Source organism: Phocoena phocoena, chromosome X (assembly GCF_963924675.1).
Source record: "Phocoena phocoena chromosome X, mPhoPho1.1, whole genome shotgun sequence".
Lineage (NCBI taxonomy): Eukaryota > Metazoa > Chordata > Mammalia > Artiodactyla > Phocoenidae > Phocoena > Phocoena phocoena.
In genome coordinates, this window is record NC_089240.1 from 45,421,021 (window position 1) to 45,436,407 (window position 15,387).

A 15,387-nucleotide genomic window follows, 5' to 3' on the forward strand; every position below is an offset into this window, starting at 1 on the left:
AATAAAGGCCATATAAGACAAACCCACAACGAATATCGTCCTCAATGGTGAAAAACTGAAACCATTTCCACTAAGATCAGGAGCAAGGCAAGGTTGCACAGTCTCACCACTATTATTCAACATAGTTTTGGAAGTTTTAGCCACAGCAATCAGAGAAGAAAAAGAAATAAAAGGAATCCAAATCAGAAAAGAAGTAAAGCTGTCATTGTTTGCAGATGACATGATACTATACATAGAGAATCCTAAAGATGCTACCAGAAAAGTACTATAGCTAATCAATGAATCTGGTAAAGTAGCAGGATACAACATGATGCACAGAAATCTCTTGCATTCCTATACACTAAGGACGAAAAATCTGAAAGTGAAATTAAGAAAACACTCCCATTTACCATTGCAACAAAAAGAATAAAATATCTAAGAATAAACCTACCTAAGGACACAAAAGACCTATATGCAGAAAATTATAAGACGCTGATGAAATAAATTAAAGATGATACAAATAGATGGAGAGATATACCATGTTTTTGGATTGGAAGAATCAACATTGTGAAAATGACTCTACTACCCAAAGCAATCTACAGATTCAGTGCAGTCCCTATCAAGCTACCACTGGCATTTTTCACAGAACTAGAACAAAAAATTTCACAATTTGTATGCAAACACTAAAGACCCCGAATAACCAAAGCAATCTTGAGAACGAAAAATGGAGCTGGAGGAATCAGGCTCCCTGACTGCAGTCTATATTACAAACCTACAGTAATGAAGACAGTATGGTACTGACTCAAAAACAGAAATATAGATCAATGGAACAGGATAGAAAGCCCAGAGATAAACGCACGCACATATGGTCACCTTATCTTTGATAAAGGAGGCAAGAATATACAGTGGAGAAAAGACAGCCTCTTCGATATGTGGTGCTGGGAAAACTGGACAGGTACATGAAAAAGTATGAAATTAGAACACTCCCTAATACCATACACAAAAATGAACTGAAAATGGATTAAAGACCTAAATGTAAGGCCAGACACTATCAAAGTCTTAGAGGAAAACGTAGGCAGAACACTCTATGACATCAATCACAGCAAGATCCTTTTTGACCCAATTCCTAGAAAAATGGAAATAAAAACAAAAATAAACAAATGGGACCTAATGAAACTTAAAAGCTTTTGCACAGCAAAGGAAACCTTAAACAAGACCAAAAGACAACCCTCAGAATGGGAGAATACATTTCCAAATGAAGCAACTGAAAAAGGATTAATCTCCAAAATTTACAAGCAGCTCATGCATCTCAATATCAAAAAACAAACAACCCAATCCAAAAATCGGCAGAAGACCTAAATAGACATTTCTCCAAAGAAGATGTACAGATTGTACAGATGTACATGAAAGAATGCTCAACATCATTAATCGTTAGGGAAATGTAAATCAAAACTACCATGAGATATCATCTCACACCTGTCAGAATGGCCATCATCAAAAAATCTAGAAGCAATAAATGCTGGAGAGGGTGTGGAGAAAAGGGAACACTCTTGCACTGTTGGTGGGAATGTAAATTGATACAGCCACTCTGGAGAACAGTATGGAGGTTCCTTAAAAAACTAAAAATAGAACTATCATACGACCCAGCAATCCCACTACTGGGCATATACCCTGAGAAAACCATAATTCAAAGAGTCATGTACCAAAATATCCATTGCAGCTCTATTTACAATAGCCAGAACTTGGAAGCAATCTAAGTGCCTATCAACAGATGAATGGATAAAGAAGATGCACATATATACAATGGAATATTACTCATCCTTAAAAAGGAAAGAAATTGAGTTATTTGTAGTGAGGTAGATGGACCTAGAGACTCTCATACAGAGTGAAGTATGTCAGGAAGAGAAAAATAAATACCATATGCTAACACATTTATATGGAATCTAAAAAAATTTTTTAAAAAGGTCATGGATTATATACTGGCAAGACGGGAATAAAGACACAGAGCTACTAGAGAATGGACTTGAGGATATGGGGAGGGGGAAAGGTAAGCTGTGACAAAGTGAGAGAGTGGCATCGACATATATACATTACCAAACATAAAATAGGTAGCTAGTGGGAAGTAGCCGCATAGCACTGGGAGATCAGCTCAGTGATTTTTGCCCGCCTAGAGGGGTGGGATAAGTAGGGTGGGAGGGAGGGAGAATTAAAAGGGAAGAGATATTGGGACATATGTATATGTATAACTGATTCACTTTTTTATAATGCAGAAACTAACACACCATTGTAAAGTAATTATACTCCAATAAAGATGTTAAAAAAATACAGGAATTTAGAAAAAAACACCAGAAATATTTATTTCATTGTGCAATTGTTACTCTCAATTCTTTTTATGTAAAGCACCATCAACTTTTTTTTTAACCTCTTTATTGGAGTATAATTTCTTTACAATGTTGTTTTAGTTTCTGCTGTATAACAAAGTGAACCAACTATACATAAACATATATCCATATATCTGATTAGTTGTATGGAGGATCTTAGAGAAAATTACCAAATATGGCTTTAAACCTCTAAAACTGCCATGCAGTTATTTTCTTTCTCATAGAAAACTTGGGATCAACACATTGTCACTATTGTACTCACTGTAGGTAGGCCAATTTCACTGAGCCCTTTCTTGGAAAAAGAATAAAAGGCTTCATGTGGTCACTATAAAGAAATAAATAATTTCCTGCTTAACGTTATTTTGCTTAGTGATTTTTCCCTTTACACTTTTTGGTGAAAATAAATGGATTAAGGAAAACCTAATAATTTGCAGTGTCCTGAGAATTTTGTCAGTGGAATTAAAAAATATATAAATACAATTAAAATTAAATAAAATAATGATAGATACAATATTAACATCAAGGGTAAAAGGAAATGATGTCTGCAGGTTTGGCAGACCCTAAAACATTGATTACTTGTCCTGTTCTCTGAGTTATACTTCACCTGTTTAGAGGCTCATTGTAGTAGCTGTATCTCTTTTGCTTGGATTTTATATAATAACCACACTTTGGTAGATATTCTATTTCTTTTACACTGTGTATTTATTGAAAATATTTTAAATTACGTAAATATATACAGAAATGTGTTAATTCATTTGATTTAGCTTTATCAAATATCATCTTCATGTTTAAAATCCTGGTTCTTCTTTTTGTTTACTTATACCTAGTTTAACACGTTTTTGTCCTGCTTTATATGAGCTGAAGTAGCAGTTATATTATGAACTCATTTGTGAGATGGTTTTGAATTTTTTTAATTGAATGTTTTTACTTTTTACCTTTTGTATACACTATATCTGTAAAAGTTATGGAACTCTGGGGGCAAAAACATTTAAATCTTTGTTGAATTTACACTGCAATCTTTAATGCAAATGAGAAACATTAATGCAATGAACTTTTCTTAAGGCATATTTAAGTATATTATGTAACCATTGTTAGGCTTGAGAATTCTTATTTCTCATTCCCATGCTTCAAAAAAGGAAAGAATATGCACTAAAGAAAAGAATATTGTGGTGATGGTGTACCACACTGTGAATATACTAAAAAACATTAATTGCATTCTTTAAATGATTGGATTTTTGCTATGTGTATTATATATTAAATAAAGTTGTTTAAAAAAATGAAAGCAATGAAATTGAATAGAAAATCAGTGCAGAAAAATCAGTGAAACAAAAGCTGGTTGGTTAAAGTGTCAACAATATTAATAGAACTTTAGCCAGATAACTAAGATAAAAGAGAGAAGACTCAAATTACCAATTTCAAGAATGAAAAAGAAAACAACTTTAATGATTCTACAGACATTAAAATACTAATAATGGGGCACTACAAACAACTCTATGCCCATACATCTGACAGCATAAAGTGAAATAGATAATTTCCTCCAAAGGTACAAGCTAACAAAATTAATTCAACAAGAAATATCAATAGATACCTGAGTTTTCCTACATGTATTGAAGAAATTGAATTTGTAATTTAAAATCTTCCATAAATAGAACTCCAGTTACCGTTTCACCAGAAAATTATATCAAACATTTAAGGAAATAATATTAGCAATTCTATAAAACATTCCAAAAATAAAAATAAGAGAAAACATTCCCTACCTTATTTCATGAGGCCAGCATCAGTGCAATGCCAAAATCACACAAAAACATTACAAGAAAAGATCCCTGCTGAAAAATATTTCTCATGAACATAGACAAAATATTTCTCATGAACATAGACACAATATATTAAAAACCCAAATTCAGCAGGGTTAAAAAGAAAGATAACATAACCAAGTAGGTTCTACGCAAGCATGCAAAACTAACTTAACATTTGAAAATTTTAAAATGTAATTTACTATATTAACAGACTAAGAAAAATTATAATCATCGCAATAGATGGAGAAAAATTATTTGTCAAAATTCTGAATTCATTCATTATAAAAACTCTCAGAAAACTGGTTTAAAAGGGAGCTTCCTTAAAATAATAGAGGAGGTAATTATGAAAAATTTACAACTAATGTTATACTTAATGATAAAAGACTAAATGATAATATTGACAGACAATAAAGATAATGACAAGAGATCCCAAGATCAGGAGCAAGGCAAGTCTCTCACAGTACTTGTAGTCAACATCATACAGGAACTCCAAGCTATTTAATAAGGAAAGAAAAAGAAATAAAAAGATATACAATTGGATAGAAATATATAAACGTAATTTTATTTGCTGATGATATGATTGTTTCTGTAGAAAATCCAAAAACCATTTTTAAAAAAGCATCTAGAAATTACTAGTTAATTTAGCAAGGACAGAGAGTATACAGTCAATATAAAAAATTCAATTATATTCCTATACACCAGAGGGGAAATCCAAATTTGGAATGAAAAATACTATTTGCACAAAAAATACAATTGCACAAAAAATGAAGTTCTTAGCCTGTAATTTTCTTTTGTTGTGGTGGCTTTATCTGGTTTTGGTATCAGGGTGATGCTGGCCTTGTAGAATGGACTTGGAAACATTCCTTCCTCTTCAAATTTTTGGAGCAGGTTGAGAAGTATATATGTTAATTCTTCTTTAAACGTTTAGTAGGATTCATCTGTGAAGCCATCTGGTCCTGGACTTTTGTTCTTGGGAGTTATTTTTCTTTATTCCTTGTTCAATTTCATTACTAGTAATTAGTTCATATTTCATACTTCTTCCTGATTCAGTCTTGGGAGATTGTACATTTCTAGGAATTTATCAATTTCTTCTAGGTTGTCCATGTTATTGGCATAAAAGTGTTCATAGTAATCTGTTATGATCCTTTGTATTTTTGTGGTATCAGTTGTCACTTCTCCTTTTTCATTTCTGATTTTATTTATTTGGGTCATCTCTCTCTCTCTCTCTCTCTCTCTCTCTCTGATGAGCCTAGCTTAAGTTTTATCAAATTTATCTTTTCAAAGAAGCAGCTCTTAGTTTTGTTTATCTTGTCATTTTTTTAGTCTCTATTTTATTTCTTTCTGCTCTGATATTTATTATTTCTTTCCTTAACTTTGGGTTTTGTTTCTTCTTCTTCTAGTTTCTTTAGGTGTAAAGTTAGTTGCTTATTTGAGATTTTTCTTGTTTTCTTTCTTTTTTAAACATCTTTATAGGAGTATAATTGCTTTACAATGGTGTGTTAGTTTCTGCTTTATGACAAAGTGAATCAGCTACACATATACATATATCCCCATATGTCCTCCCTCTTGCATCTGCCTCCCACCCTTCCTATCCCACCCCTCTAGGTGGTCACAAAGCACAGAGCTGATCTCCCTGTGCTATGTGGTCTTGTTTTCTAAGGTAGGCTTTCCTATAGACATCCATCTTAGAACTGTTTCTGCTGTGTCCCACAGATTTTGGATCATTGAGTTTCTGTTTTCATTTGTCTCAAGGTATTTTTAAATTTCCTCCTTAATGTCTTCAGTAACCCATTCGTTGTTTTAACAGTATAATTTTTAGGCTCCATCATATGTGTTTTTTGCAGTTTTTTTCTTATTGTTGATTTCTAGTCTCACAACATTGTGGTCAGAAAAGACACTTGATATGATTTCAATCTTCTTAAATTTACTGAGATTTGTGGCCAGCATGTGATCTATCCTGGAGAATGTTCCATTTGCACTTGAAAAAAAAATGTGTATTCTTCTGCTTTTGAATGGAATATTCTATTTAAATATACATTAAGTCCATCTGGCTTAACATGTCCTTTAAGGCCAGTGTTTCCTTGTCGATTTTCAGTCTGGATGATTTGTGTATTGATGTAAGTGGGGTGTTAAAAATCCCTTAATATTATTGTGCTACTATTGATTTTTTCCTTTATGTCTGTTAATATTTGCTTTATGTTTTTAGCTCCTCCTATGTAATTGTTATTATATAGCAATTTACAATTGTTATATATTATTTGTTGAATTGATCCCTTTATCATTGGGTAATATCCTTCTTTGTCCCTTTTTACTGTCTTTGTTTTAAAGCCTTTTGACTAGAGCATTTACTCCATTAACATTTAAAGTAATTATTGATAGGTACATATTTATTGTAATTTTGTTAATTGCTTTCTGGTTGTTTTTGTAGTTCTTTTTTGTTCCTTTCTACTTCTTTTGCTCACTTCCCTTGTGATTGATGATTACTTTTAATGCTATGTTTGGATTCCTTTCTCTTTTTTTTTTTTTTTTTTTGCGGTATGCGGGCCTTTCACTGTTGTGGTCTCTCCCGTTGTGGAGCACAGGCTCCGGACGCGCAGGCTCAGTGGCCATGGCTCACAGGCCCAGCCACTCCACGGCATGCGGGATTCTCCCAGACCGGGGCACGAACCCGTGTCCCCTGCATCGGCAGGCGGACTCTCAACCACTGTGCCACCAGGGAAGACCTCCTTTCTCTTTTTATGTGTGTATCTGTTATATATTTTTGGTTTGTGGTTACCATGAGGTTTATATATAGTAATATATATATATATATATATATATATACACACATATATATCATGTATATCTACATAGTATATATACTCATATATTTGATTTAGTTGATGATCTCTGAAGGGTGAATGCATTCAAACAACTCTGCATTTTTACTCCCCTTCTCTCACATTTACTGTTTTTGACATGATAGTTTACATCTTTTCTTTGTGTAACCCATAACTACTTATTGTGGATATAAACCATTTTAATATTTTTTCTTTTAACCTTCCTACTAACTTTATGCAAGGTTGATGTACTAACCTTGCTGTATATTTTTTACCAATGAGATTTTTCCTTTTGTAATTTTCATATTTCTTGCTGTTGTCTCTTTTTTCCCCTTAGAGAAGTCCCTTTAACATTTTTGTAAAGCCAGTTTCATGGTGCTGCACACTTTTAGCTTTCACTTGACTGTAAAACTCTTGATAATTCCTTCAAATCTAAATGATAGGCTTGCTGGATATACTTGGTTGTAGGTTTTTTCTTTCATCACTTCAAATATATTATGCCACTGTCTTCAGGCCTGTAAAATTTCACTGAAAAGTCAACTGATGGCCTTATGGGAGTTTCCTTGTACATAACTAGTTGATTTTTCCCTTGCTGCTTTTAATATTCTCTCTTTATCTTTAATTTTTGCCATTTAATTACAATATGTCTTGGTGTGGACTTCTTTTGGTTGATTTTATTTGGGAATCTCTGTGTTTCCTGGACCTAGATGTCTGTTTCCAGGTTAAGAAAGTTTTCAGCTATTATATCTTCAAATAAGTTGTCTGCCCTTTTGTCTCTCTTCTCCTTCTGGGACCCATATAATGTAAATGTCACTTTACTTGATGTCCCAGAGCTCTCTTAAACTGTCCTCAGTTTTTAAATTCTTTTTTCTATTAAGCTTTAGTGATTTCCACTACTATGTCTTCCAGTTTGCTGATCTTTTCTCTGTATCAATTAATCTAATGTTGATTCCTTCTAGTGTATTTTTTATTTCACTTATTGTATTCTTCATCTCTGTTTTTTTCTTCTTTATATTTTCTAACTCTTGGTTAGAAACTTCTAACTTTTCACTGTGATCATCCATTCTTCTCCTGAGTTTTTGAGCATCCTTCTGATCATTACCTTGAAATCTTTATTGGGTAGATTGCTTATCTTCACTTTGCTTAGTTCATCTTCTGGGTTTTTATTTTGTCCCTTCACTTAGAATATATTCCTTTTTCACCTCATTTTGCCTAATTCTCTGTGTTTATTTTTATGTATTAGGTAGGTTGTTGTGTTTACTGATCTTGGAGAAGTGGCTTTATGTAAGAGATGGGGCACAGCAGTATACTCCCCTCTGGTCAGCAAAACTATTTGATCTAGCCTCTATGTGGGCTGAAGTGGGCCTTTCTGTTGGAACAAGGTCAACAACTGCGGGCACACTGGTACGTAAGGCTGGTCCCCAACCTGGTTGGCTGCCAGGCTTTGTCTAGTGAGGAGGCTGCCAGTTGCTGGTAGGGAAGGCTAGGTCTTTCTGTGGCTGATGGAGGGAACTGGGGGGTCCTGAAGCTTGTGCCAGACTGCTTGAGGGTGGGACCAAGTCCTGGGGCAGCCAATTGTGCATCTCAGGGTGTCCTGGGGCTGGTGCCAGCCCCTTAGTGGGTGGGGCCTGGCTTTGAACGTCCTGGGGTTGGTTTTGGCCTGCTGGTGGGTGGGGCTGTGTCTCAGAGTGCCTGGTTGCACATCCTAGTGGGGAGGGTCCCAGAGCTGGTTCTAGCCCATTACTGGGTGGAGCTGGGCCTTAAAAGTCCTGGGGTTGTCTCCAGCCCAGTAGTGTCTGGTGCAAGGTCCCAGGGCAGCTTGCTGGGGAGCCTGGAGCTGATGCTTGTCCACTGATGGGCATGGTTGGGTCCCCAAGGGACTGGTTGCTCAACTCAGGGATCCTGGGATTGGTGCTGACCAGCTAGTGGGCCCAGCTAGGTCCAGGCAATAACAGTCTAGAGAAGGGACTCCAAAATGACACTTTCCAGCCCCAGAGTCTTTGTGGTAGACAAGCTCCTCAAGATGGTTGCTGCCAGTGTCTATGTCCCTAGGGGGAATCCCATCAGCTTACTGCCTTTCTGGGAGGCTTCTCCAAGAATAGCAAGTGTGTCTGACCCAGACTCCTTTCAAGCTACTGCCTCTGCACTGGGTCTCAGAACATGTGAGATTTTGCATGTGTCCTTTGGAGTGGAATACCTGTTTCTTATGGCCCCCACGTCTCCCATATGCAAACCCCAATGGCCTTCAATGCCAGAATTTCTGGGGGCTCATCTTCCTGGTGCAGGATGCCCAGACTGTGGAACATGATGTAAGACTCATACCCTTTATTCCTTGGGGACAACCTCTGCAATTCTGATAATCCTCCTGTGTGGGGGTCGCTTACCTGGGAGTATGGGTCTTTCCTTACTGTGTCTCCACTACTCCTATCCATTTCATTATGGTTCCTTTTTTGTGTCTATAATTTTGAAAAATCTTTTCTGCTAGTCTTCAGGTTCTCATCTGTAAATAGTTGTACTTTTGGTGTGTCCATGGGAGGAGGTGAGCTTAAGCCTTCCTACTTCACCATGTCAACCACTCCTCTCCCAGCAACCCAGAACCTAACTGTGCTGGTCCTAATCTGAGACCTCCAGCTTCCAGCACAAATATAAGGCTCCATTTGAAAGAGGCCAAAAGTAGAAATAGGTTGAAGATGCTCCATCACTGATGTAAAACTAAAAACTCAATAACAGTGATGAATATTTTGAGCATGCAAAAGCCTCAAAAAAATCAGCAAACTGAATTCAACATTATATTTAAAAGAACATACACCATGATCAAGTGGGATTTATCCCCACAATGCAAAAATAGTTCAATATCTGCAAATCAGTCAATGTGATATACCACATTAACAAACTGAAGAATAAAAATCAGATGATCATCTCAATAGATGCAGAAAAACTTTTGACAAAATTCAACATCGTTTTAATAGACATTTCTCCAAAGAAGACATGCAGATGGCTAAGAAGCACATGAAAAGCTGCTCAACATCACTAATTATTAGAGAAATGCAAATCAAAACTACAATGAGGTATCACCTCACACCAGTTAGAATGAACATCATCAGAAAATCTATAAACAACAAATGCTGGAGAGGGTGTGGAGAAAAGGGAACACTCTTGCACTGTTGGTGGGAATGTAAATTGATACAGCCACTATGGAGAACAGTATGGAGGTTCCTTAAAAAACTAAAAATAGAACTATCATACGACCCAGCAATCCCACTACTGAGCATACACCCAGAAAACACCAGAATTCAAAAAGACACATGCACCCCAATGTTAATTGCAGCACTATTTACAATAGCCAGATCATGGAAGCAACCTAAATGCCCATTGACAGACGAATGGATAAAGAAGATGTGGTACATATATACAATGGAATATTACTCAGCCATAAAAAGGAACGAAATTGGGTAATTTGTACAGACATGGATGGATCTAGACACTGTCATACAGAGTGAAATAAGTCAGAAAGAGAAAAACAAATATCGTATATTAACGCATATATGTGGAACCTAGAAAATGGTACAGATGAACTGGTTTGCAGAGCAGAAATAGAGACACAGAAGTAGAGAACAAACGTATCAACACCAAGGGGGGAAAGTGGCATGGGGTGGGGGTGGGGATGTGATGAATTGGGAGGTTGGGATTGACATGTATGCACTGATGTGTATAAAATGGATGACTAATAAGAAAAATAAATAAATAAACATTAAAAACAAAAAAAAATCCATTTATGATAAAAACTCTCCAGAAAGTGGGCATAGAGGAAACATACCTCAACATAATAAAGGCCACATATGACAAACCCACAGCCAACATCATACTCAAATGCAAAAAGCTGAAAGCATTTCCCTTAATATGAGAAACAAGACAAAGATGCCCACACTAGCCACTTTTATTCAACATAGTACTGGAAGTCCTAGCCACAACAATCAGACAAGAAAAAGGAAAAAAGAATCCAAATTGGAAAGAAGGAAGTAAAACTGTCACTGTTTGTAGAAGGCATGATCTTATATGTAGAAAATTCTAAAGATGCCAAAAAAACCTGTGAGAACTAATAAATTAATTCAGTAAAGTTGCAGGATACTAAATTAATATACAAAAATCTGTTGCATTTCTATACACTAACGACAAACTACCAGAAAAAGAAATTTTAAAAAAATCCCATTAACAATTGTATGAAAAAGAATAAAATACCTAGGAATAAATATAACCAATGAGGTAAAACACCTCTACTCAGAAAACTATAAGACACTGATGAAAAAAATTGAAGTTGATACAAATAAATGGAAAGATACAGTGTGCTCATGGGTTGGAAGAGTTAATATTGCTAAAATGACCATACTACCTAGGCAATCTACAGATTCAATGCAATCTCTATCAAAAATACCAATGGCTGTTGTCACAAAACTAGAATAAATAATTCTAAAATTTGTTTGGAAGCACAAAATACCACAAAGAGCCAAAATAATCTTGAGAAAGAACAAAATTGGAGTTATCACTCTTGCCAATTTTAAACTATACTACAAAGATACAATAATCAAAAGAGTATGATACTGGCATAGAAATAGACACATACATTAATGGAACAGAATAGAGAGCCCAGAAATAAATCCACACTTACATGGGCAATTAATCTATGACAAAAGAGGCAAGGATATCCGATGGGGAAAAGACTGCCCCTTCAATAAATGGTGTAGGGAAAACTGGGCAGCTACATGCATAAGAATCAAACAGGAATACTTCCTCACACTATATAGAAAAATAAAAACTCAAAATGGATTAAAGACTTAAATGTAAAACTTGAAACCATAAAACTCCTAGAAGAAAACATAAGCAGTATGCTCTTTGATATTGGTCTTAATATTTTTTTGGATATGTCTCCTCAGGTAAGGGAAACAAAAGCAAAAATAAACAAGTGGTGCTACAACAAACTAAAAAGATTTTGCACAGAGAAGGAAATATTAACAAAATAAAAACGTTCCTACTGGATGGGGGAAGATATTTGCAAACAATATATCCAATAAAGGGTTAATATCCAAAATATACAAAAGACTCATATAACTCAACAACAAAAAACCCCAAACAGCCCAGTTGAAAAATGGGTAGAGGACCTAAATAGACATTTTTTCAAAGAAGACATACAGATGGCTAACAGACGTATGAAAAGATGTTCAACATCTCTAATCATCAGGGAAAAACAAATCAAAACTACAATGAGATATCACTCCACACCAGTCAGAAAGTCTATTATTGAATAGACAACAAATAACAAGTGCCGGCAAAAATGTGGAGAAAAGGGAACCTTCATACACTGTTGGTTGGAATATATATTGATGAAGCCATTATGGAAAACAGTATGTAAGTTCCTCAAAAAAATAAAAATAAAATGATCATAGTATTCAGCAATTTCCTCTTCTGGGTATTTTCCCAAAGAAAACAAAAACACTAGTTCAAAAAGATATATGCACCTTTATATACATTGCAGTGTTATTCACAATTCCAAGATATGGAAGAAACCAAAAGAATGAAATCTTGCCATTTGTGACAATATGGAGAGACCTAGAGGGTATTTTGCTAAGTGAAAAAAGCCATACAGAAAAAGACAAATACCATATGATTTCACTTATATGAGGAATCTAAAAATCAAAACAAATGAACAAACATAATAAAACAGAAACAGAGTCATAGATACAGAGAAATAAAAGTGGTTGCCAGAGGGAAGAGGAGAATGAATGAAATAAGTGAGGGAAATGAAGAGGTACAAACTTCCAGTTACAAAATGAATCAGTTATGGTGATGAACTGTTGTATAGTGTGGAGAATATACTAAATAATAATGCAATATCTTTGTAAGGTGATGAAAGCAGAAAAAAGGTACAAACTTCCAGTTATAAGATAAATACTAGAGTTGTAACGTACAACATGATTAATATAATTAACACTGCTCTATGTTATATATGAAAATTGTTAAGAGTAAATCTAGGAGGACCTCCAGGATGACAGAGGAGTAAGGTGTGGAGATTACCTTCCTCTCCACAAATACATCAAAAATACATCTATATGTGGAACAACTTGCTGGCAGAAGACCTCAGACTTCCAAAACTCAAGAAAATCCCCATGTACCTGAATAGAGCAAAAGAAAAAAGAAAGGAGACAAAGGAATAAGGATGTGTCCTGCACATCTGGGAGGGAGCTGTGAAGGAGGAAACGTTTCCAAACACTAGGAAGCCTCTTCACTGGCGGAGATGGGGGTGGTAGGGGGAAGCTTCAGAGCCATGGAAGAGAGCGCAGCAACAGGGGTGCAGAGGGAGAAGTGGAGAGATTCCCGCACAGAGGATTGGTGCCAACCAGCACTCACCAGCCCGAGAGGCTTGTCTGCTCACCAACTGGGGCGGGCAGGGGCTGGAAGCTGAGGCTTGGGCTTTGAAGATCATATCCGAGGGAGAGGACTGGGGTTGGCTACGTGAACACAGCCTGAAGGGGGCTAGTGTGCCACAGCTAACTGGGAGGGAGTCTGGGAAAAAGTCTGGAACTTCCAGAGAGGCAAGAGACCATTGTTTCTGGATGTGCAAGGAGAGGGGCTTCCTGCTCCACGTGCCCACAGATGGCAGGGCACCACCTAAGCGAGCTCCAGAGATGGCCATGAGCTGTGGCTATCAGCTAGGACCCCAGAAGCAGGTACAGACTGCTATCACTGCCGCTGCTGCCACCAAGAGTCCTGTGTGCAAACACAGATCACTATCCACACCCTCCTGGGAGCCTGTGCAGCACACCATTGCCAGGATCCCATGATCCAGGGCCAACTTCCCTGGGAGAACACACAGCGTGCCTCAGGCTCTTGCAACTACACACTGGTCTCTGCCACTGCTGGCACTCCCCGCATCCCAATTATGACTACTGTACCCGTCCCTCTTCCCAGCCTGAGTGAGCAAGAGAGCCCTAATTAGCCACTGCTTTAACCCCCTCCTGTCTGGGTGGGGAACAGACACCTGAGGCCAGCCTACATGCAGAGGCAGGGGGAAAACCAAAGCTGAACCCCAGGAACTGTGTGAACAAAGAAAAGAAAGGGAAATCTCTCTGTGCAGCTTCAGGAGGAGTGGATTAAATCCCCACAAGCAGCTTGGGAAACTTTGCATCTGTGAAATACCTGAATAGACAACAAGTGTTCCCAAATTGGGCCGGTGGACTTTGGGGGCAAACATGGACATGGGGTTTGCTTTCTGTGTTTGATTTGTTCTTGGTTTTATGTTTATCTTAGTTTAGTTTTTAGTTTTTGTTTTCATTTGTGGGTTTGTTTATTTGTTTGGTTGCCCTCTACCATTTTTTTCTTTCTTTTTCTCTTTTTGTAAGTGTATCTGTGTATGTTTCTTTGTGTGATTTTGTCTGTTTAGTTTTGCTTTTACCATTTGTTTGGGGTTCTGTCTGTTCGTTTTGTTGTGGTGGTGGTTATCTTGTTTTGTTTTGTTTTTTCTTCCTTTTCTTTCATGCGGTGCAGCTGGCAAGGTCTTGGTGCTCTGGCTGGGTGTCAGGCCTGAGTGTCCAAGGTGGTAAAGCTGAGTCCAGGACATTGGACCACCAGAGACCTCCCAGCCCCATGTAAGATTATTCGGTGAGAACTCTCTCAGAGATCTCTGTCTCAACACTAAGACCCAGCTCCACCCAATGGCCAGCAAGCTCCAGTGCTGGATGCCCCATGCCAAACAACTAGCAAGACAGGAACACAACCCTGCCCATTAGCAGACAGGCTGCCTAAAATCATACTAAGTTCACAGACACTCCAAAACACACCACCGGATGTAGCCCTGCCCAACAGAAGGACAAGATCCAGCCCCAACAACCAGAAGACAGGCACCAGTCCCTTATAAGACACTGATGAAAGAAATCAAAAATGACAAAACTGATGGAAAGATACACTGTGTTCTTGGATTGGAAGAATCAATATTGTCAAAATGACTACACTACCCAAGGCAATCTACACATTCAATGCAATCCTTATCAAATTACCAATAACATTTTTCACAGAACTAGAACAAAAAATTTCAAAATTTGTATGAAAACACAAAAGATGGCAAATAGCCAAAGCAGTCTTGAGAAAGAAAAACAGAGCTGGAGGAATCAGGCTCCCTGACTTCACACAATACTACAAAGCCAATAAAGACAGTATGGTACTGGCACAGAAACAAATATAAATCAGTGGAACAGGATAGAAAGACCAGAGATAAACCCAAGCACATATGGTCACCTTATCTTTGACAAAGGAAGCAAGAATATACAATGGAGAAAAAACAGTCTCTTCAATAGGTGGTGCTGGGAAAACTGGACAGCTACATGGAAAAGAATGAAATTAGAAGACTTCCAAACACCATAC